The sequence below is a fragment of the Opisthocomus hoazin genome, chromosome 1, assembly GCF_030867145.1.
Source record: "Opisthocomus hoazin isolate bOpiHoa1 chromosome 1, bOpiHoa1.hap1, whole genome shotgun sequence".
In the NCBI taxonomy this organism is placed as follows: domain Eukaryota; kingdom Metazoa; phylum Chordata; class Aves; order Opisthocomiformes; family Opisthocomidae; genus Opisthocomus; species Opisthocomus hoazin.
The window spans coordinates 135787359-135793358 of record NC_134414.1 but is presented as its reverse complement, the minus strand read 5'-3'; the positions used below and the strand labels follow the sequence as shown (position 1 = coordinate 135793358).

Sequence of the window (6000 nt, the reverse complement as noted above, 5' to 3'; positions counted from 1 at the left end):
TGTGTGTGCTGGGACTTTAGCTACACGGTGTTTAAATCTGCGGTATGTGTGTGGACTGAGAAGCTGGATAACGCGAATACACTCTCGGCTGGGTCAGACGAATGAGAGATACTAACAGAAACTTGCCATCTCTGAGACGGATGCTGCTTTGACAGATTTGATTACAGTCAGGAAGTAGCATCTGCATTTGACAATTACTCAACATTATAAAACCCAATTAAAACTATCAGTAGGTGTGACTGATACCATTAGAAAATGGGTCACACAAGTTTTTACTGGACAACTACTCATACATCTTTTAATTCTGGATTGTCAACATCCTTCACTATTTACAGATGGAAGGAATTTAATTCATTCTCCCTCAGATCCAATTTCTGACGGTCTGAGCGGAGGTTATTTTTTTCTTGCAAAAACATTTGCAACATTTCTCTTTGATTAATTTATTAGATTTTTAAACAGAAGACTTTCCCCTTTCTGGTTCTTTTAACAGAAGTAGCACCTCACCACAAAAGAAGATGCATTTTGCTTTTTTCTTGAAGAGCTTTTTCAGTGCTTGACAGCAGATTCCTCTTGGGCGCAACTTCATGAGGTCTGGGTGGAACGTTCCAGCTCCCGACGGGCACGTCAGCAGACTTCCCTGGGGGTACGCAGCAGGGCAGTGCCGCAAGCACCCCTTCTGCTTTTCTTGCCATTGTCAGTGAAATGGCTTTGATATTTTGATGAAATAATTTTAAATAATTGTTCCGGTTTTGCGGGTAGAGGCAGTTACGCTGGGAAGTTTTGCACGGAGAAACGACGTTAAATTATGGCAATATGAACTTTGGTTAATCCACGCGGTGATCTAATTTGTACTGCAGGTAAAAATACCTTTGATTTTGAGGATTTTTTCAAGTATTAAGAACACTTGCTAGTAACAGACGAGCACTTTCAGCCCTCTGCACGTGGGCATGCACCCTTGGAAGGGGTGCTGTTTGCACGGGTAGCGTTCGACACAAAAAGCCCTTCTGGGATCCGACTTGAGGAACACCTTTCTCCTTCCTGAGCTGCTGGGGCTTTGCAAGCAGGCACTTTAACGCCTGGTTTCTGAGATGGGGAGGACTCCCGCCGAGCCCCGCCGCAGGTACGCGCCAAACACGGCTCCTTCCGAGGGAGCCCAACTCCCAGCTCCCGCCGAGCGCCAGCAATGCGACCGCTGCGATGCCCGCGGCCCGCGAACCCCCCCGCAGCTCCCGGCCACCCGGCACCGGGCGCGCTCCCGCTAACGGCAGGGCCCGGCGGAGCCCCGGCACCCGGCCACCGGCACCCCGGGCGCGCTGAGCCGCCGGCACCGCCCGAGATCTCCTGATAAAGCCACCCCTCCCGAGTTTGCTCTGAAATCCCAACGCAAACACGCCGATAAGGCCTGCCGGCCCGCACGGCCCGCTACTCCCGGCCCCGCCGGGCAGCTGCCATGGCGGGGGGGGACGCAATGACCGCCGCCGCCGCGGGGTCGCTCTGCCCCTCCGGCGGGGGTCTCTGCGGCGGGAGGCGGCCGCTCTGCCCCCGCCCTCTATGGTCGGCGGCGGTGCCGGGGCCGGCAGGTAAAGGCCGCCCGCGGCCCATAACCCCTTTCCCCGTTCCCTCCGGGAGGGAGGAGGGAAGGCCCCGCCGCCGCCGCCGCCGCCGCCGCCGCCGCCGCCGCCTCTCCTCCCTCCCGCCCCTCGCCCCCGGCCGCCGCGGTGCCCCGCCCCCGTCCCGCGGCGCTGGGCGGTGAGGGGAGGGGGCGCGCGCGCGGCAGGGCGCGTGCGCGCGGGGGCGGCGGGAGCGGGCCGGGGTCCCCCCGCGGCGGCGGGAGAGGCGTCCGGGCCTTTCCGGGGTGTCGGGTAAGGAGCGGGGGGGCCGCCTGCCCGCCTGCCCGCCCCGAGGGCCAGCCTGCCCCCGGCCGCGGCGGCGGGGGCGGGAGCGGGGTGCGGGGGCTGGGTCCGGCGGTGGAGGGAGGGGTGGGGAGGTGGAAGCGGGCGGCGGGGGGAGGTTGGGGGGCCGGGGGGTGTCACCGGTTTCCGGACGGCGCCGGGGGTTTGAACCCTCCGCGCAGGAGCGCAGCGGGGGCGTCTCGTCGAGCCTCCCGCTGCTGAGCGTCCGGTGCGCGGAGGAGGCGGCTTCGGCGCGGCCGCCGCCGCTCGTCGCTTCCCGGCAGTGCCCGGTCCGTGGGGGTCCCCCCGCGGGGGTCCCTCACGGGTGTCAGGGGCAGGGCCTGGGGACGTGGGGTCCCGCCGGTGAGTCCGCCGGGACGGGGGCTCCTTCCGCCGCGGTGTTACTGATGCGCTGGGAACGGTTACAGACCGAAACGTTGCCTGCCGGGTGGGAGGGCGTACTGTGCCGGGCTCGGAGGCCCCGAGTCGGGAGGACAGATGCAGGGCGCTGGTGTTTTCATTTTAAATGAGGCTTTGGAACGGTTTGGTGCTGGAGTCAAGCCCGAGCTTGGTATTTTCTCCCTTTCACACATGGAGAAGCCGGAGCACAGGCATGCGATGCTCTTCACTAAGATTTTCGCACTGGCGAGACATAAACTTCACTCGTTGCTCAAGATGTTATTTTTGGAGGGATCAGAGGGCTTGAGAGGAGGCCTGCGGACGCTCGTGGGAGCCCTCGTTTGATGGAAATGCCCCAGGTGATGATGGAAACGTGTTTGCAGGTCTTGAGTGGAGCAGAAGTAGGGCTACTAGTGAGAGCATTTGGGAAGGTTTGGTTTCTGAGTCATAATACAAACATTTGTAAAGTAAAGCTCTGATATGATTAGAAACCTTGTAGACTTAAGATTTTCACAGCACTATGGTAGTAATAGTTGAAAAGGAGAACACATATATTCAATTTCATCCTGATACCTGCTTGTCTCAAAGAAGTTATCGATGAAGATCTCTTGTGCATTTAACATTCTTTCCACCCTTTCACTTAGCTGCTGAGGGAGCTCCCGAGGGACAGCCGAGTCAGTTTAGAAGAGCTCAGAGGGAGCTTAGAGAGGATTAGAGAAAGGGAGATAAAAGTTTGATGTCATTGAGATAGCTCACATTAAAAAAGCCCAAATAAATAAACTTTAGGATCAGTGCACATTCTTTAACGTTAAATATGTAGACTTTTTAACAGTAAGATTGGTAGTTATGAGAGATGCTCATTCTCTGAAAGATTTTTTTTCTCTGCAACTCAGTCATGATTCTGCGAGTCTTTGTTAGTTACAAATGCTCTGGATTAAATTTAGAATACTTAAAAACAGAGCTTCGGGGTTTCGTATTATTCTATGTCACTATTCAACTTAGATAATGTTTTGTGAACCTTTCTTGAATGCTGTGAATTACATCACCTTTCATCCAAGATACTGTTACAGTAAATGAGTTTTCTTGATAAACGCTTTCTTTAAGTATGATCGATCTTGGTTTTGATTTATGTAGGTATTACCTTGTCGTTTTTGTAACAGCTGTATTTCACTTTCACAAATACTTTTTAGTTAGAAGTACGAAATTTGTTACTTCAGTTTCAAAAGGCGTGGGTTTTTCTTTTTCTCTGTGGGTGGAGTTGCCACATTCTTCTCTCTTAAATAATACGTAGGAAAAAATAGAAGTTGAGGGGTGCTTGTTTTCTACCTTTTATTATATAGGCCTAAATCTAAGTAATATGTCTTACAGCTATGATTGCATCATCTTGGTATCCTTAAATATTTTTTTAGCATATATGTAGTGCTGCTGCTGAGAGCAACAACTGGGTCATATTTATTTGTCAGGCAGTGGATTGTGGGATAAAGTTATCATGCGTTATAATTCAGACAGTCCTTTAAAACTGATATCATGATGATTCTAAATGTATGTAATTAAAAAAGCATGATTTTGGGATCTGATGTTGCTGGGGCATCTGTAGCACTAATCTTGTGTCCCCCCTCAGTCTTCAGTCCTGTAGTTGACTTCTGAACTCTTGCAGCTGCCTTTATTCATCAGTGAGATGGGGAGGGGTAATCCCTGCGCAGAAATGAGAAGTGAAGGCTTGGAAAGGAGCCACTTTCCCCTACCCTGCTGCTGAGTTAAGGATCGCTCCCCTCGACCTTCTGTCTCGTTCCTGGAAAGAGCTGGAGCCTGGCTGCTGCTTGGGTGAGGAGGAGGGTTGTAGAGTGACAGGAGCTCTTTAACCCCAAGGGAGTAGGAGCCCACATCATATCTCACCTTTAGTTCTCCAGACTCCCCAGCAGGATCTGGTGAGATGGGGGGAAAAAAGATTAGTAACTGAGTGGGAGGAAGAGTGTCTCCCACTGCCTGAAATCTTACTGAGCTGCTTGTGCAGAAGGTTTAGTAGTATCCTGATTGTAGGGGGGGTGGTGTTTTTAGAATTACTTCCACAGGCATTTGATTAAAATTGCTTGTTGCTAGGTTGAACTAGAGTTGTTGGAACAGTTTTGAATTCTGTTAAATGCTGTTCTAGGCCATAATGCTTCCGAAGGATTTGAGTTGGAGCTCTTAAATTGTGTGTTTGAAACTTTTCTCCTGCATAAAAATCCATATGCAGATTGGTTGAAAATCTGCATAGATGTAAATTGTGTTCTAACATGGAAAAGGCCTTGTACAAATTGTGCTATCTACACAGTGTCTTGATAGCTGTCTTTGCAGTGGGCACTCACATTTTGTAATACTGAGACACGAGTGCAAAAATAAAAAATAATAGTAAAGTCTGTGCATGCCTAAGGAAGCTTCAACTGGAATGTCTTTGGTGTAGTTCTCATGCTGAAGTACCTCCATGAGAAATAATAGGATTCTGTTCTTAGTTATGTGTTCAAAATACATGTACAACTTTATTAGTTTTCATTTTTTTTACAACTTAGTTTTCAGTTTACAAGTATCTATAAACAAAAAATGCGTTAAGTAGCCATAGGTCTATACTCTTGCCTCAACTTCTGTCCTGTATTGCCTTAGCTATCTGTGGTTGACACTCTGGTTTAGAAAATTTATTGTGAAGTACTTAAAGCTAAAATAAGAATGTGCGCTCTTTTAATATAGTATTTTTATCAGATACTGGTTTTTTTGTGCAGGAGAGAGGCGAGTGAGGAATTTGGCTAGAAATGTGTTGAGGTTTTGTTTTTTTCTTTGGTTGGTTTTTTTTGTGAAGTGGCAAGTTCTCTGACATCTGGCATCCATTCCAGCAAGGCAGCAGCTGCCAGAAAAGGATAGGGTATTGCTGAGTTGAATCATGACCTTAGCTTTCCATTATACATGAGATTCCTGTGTTCACAGAAACCTGTTTTACCATGTACTTTTTCAGGATACTCCACTGACCTTGAGGGGGAAGATGTTAAATCGTGCAGTGTTTTGTTTTTTTTTTTTTTAAAGATACTTCTGTGGTAAGCAGTTAGGTAGTGACAGGGTGTGCCAGTGCTGCCTGCTGTATGCCTTGCCCCATCTCTTTGACTGCACTCAGTCTGACAGTGCTCTGTGCCTTTTACAGTGAGGTCAGTGACTCAGCTGTAGTTGTGTAACAAGAGAGGCCATTCATAAATGTGTTTCTTGGCCTGGAGATGTTAGATTGCATTTCCTAGCATAAAATGAGAGTTCATTACATCTTAGGAGAAGTGAAAACTGTACTGGAGCATTGGAGTAGCGTCCGCTCAGTTGGCCCGTGCTTGATAATGATGTTGAGTCACTTGCAGCAAAAGCTCTGTACTTGCTTAGTAAAGGAAGCATAAGCTTTAACTTTGGTAATCTCAGACACCTTAATGTGATGTTTTAGGTGCCAAGTGTTTGCCGAGAGTTGGGCTTCTGTTTCATAAGTGAAATGTGACTGCAGAAAAATGTCTGCTGTTTGCTCACCAAATTGTCTGGAAATGTTATAAGTAGCTGTATATCCGCTATCTAATGTTTGAGATAGATGTAAAGCACTGGAATGAGAATAATGCTAAAGCCAAATTTCCCCTAGGGCCCTGTATGAAGTGAAAACGTCAGCTGAAATTTCTTCTGCACTGGGGAAGTTGTTGCCTCAGGTTTGTGT

At 49.1% G+C, this 6000-nt stretch overlaps 1 protein-coding gene across 5 annotated transcripts in view; it reads left to right on the top strand.

Moving 5' to 3' along the window:
* Positions 1-1444: 1444 nt before the first annotated feature.
* The window catches only part of B4GALT4 (beta-1,4-galactosyltransferase 4), a 35349-nt gene continuing 30793 nt past the window's right edge, over positions 1445-6000 (top strand). Inside the window, exon 1 of one of the 5 annotated variants that reach the window (XM_075437061.1) lies at positions 1445-1580. The gene's annotated coding sequence lies outside the window, so the exon portion shown is untranslated. Of the gene's footprint in view, positions 1581-1776; positions 1863-2141; positions 2256-2489; positions 2651-6000 lie in introns of those variants that run through there. The other 4 variants (XM_075437035.1, XM_075437044.1, XM_075437072.1 and 1 more) reach the window with 4 other exon arrangements.